An 833-nucleotide genomic window follows, 5' to 3' on the forward strand; every position below is an offset into this window, starting at 1 on the left:
CATAAAAATTGTCCAATTTTTATATTATAATAATATACACTACCGGTCAAAAGTTTGGGGTCACTTACAAATTTCCATTCCACTCTATTACAGACAGAATACCAGCTGAACTGAGTGGGGGGCTGATCTTTATTCAATATCTACTGATCCATATCAATCAAACATTTATTTCCAATGTTCAAAGGCCATCTCGTTTTAGCTCAATTTGATATCATTTTAAAAAACTTTGACTAGTATTATCTAGTTTGGAGATCACTTTGCCAGATAATTACTGCTACTTAGCATCAAAGTAAGTACTCAAACTAGCTGTCCTGGTTACAACCAGTGGTCAGGGGGAATATAATGGAGTGCAATGGAAATTTCTAAGTGACCCCAAACTTTTGACCGGTAGTGTATCTAATAATAATATCATTATTATAATTCATAATGTCTGTGACATGGTGTCATCAAGAGGCATGGCCAGCAGTACATTTTCTTTGTCAAAGCACTTCCAGTCACCCAACTAACTTTGTCATACTAGAAGAGATAAAAATACCTGTTACTTTGCCTAACTTTTTGCACTAAATCAGTGTTAAGTGTTGATCTGCCCTGCTGTTTAATTTTTAGTTTCTCCTCGTAAGGAACACTTGCAGAATCCTCAATGGAACTGAGCTTGTATAGGTTAGATGACTTTTATAGTACAAACTCGCTGTCAATCAAAAGGAGATGTAGGCCTTTTGACAGACCCTCATGTTCACCCCAGCCTCCTGCCTAGGTTTTAGCATTTATCCAGTGACCGTCTAGTTTCGAAGCACTAAAAAAACTGTTCAAAGCAGCCCCATTGAAGTCCATGG

At 37.2% G+C, this 833-nt stretch overlaps 1 protein-coding gene across 2 annotated transcripts in view; it reads left to right on the forward strand.

Annotated features, from left to right (window-relative positions):
• mtfmt (mitochondrial methionyl-tRNA formyltransferase) overlaps positions 1–833 on the forward strand; it is a 28,342-nt gene that overhangs the window by 24,947 nt on the left and 2,562 nt on the right. The gene's annotated exons all lie outside the window — the stretch shown is intronic.

This window comes from Etheostoma spectabile, chromosome 15, assembly GCF_008692095.1.
Source record: "Etheostoma spectabile isolate EspeVRDwgs_2016 chromosome 15, UIUC_Espe_1.0, whole genome shotgun sequence".
NCBI lineage: Eukaryota > Metazoa > Chordata > Actinopteri > Perciformes > Percidae > Etheostoma > Etheostoma spectabile.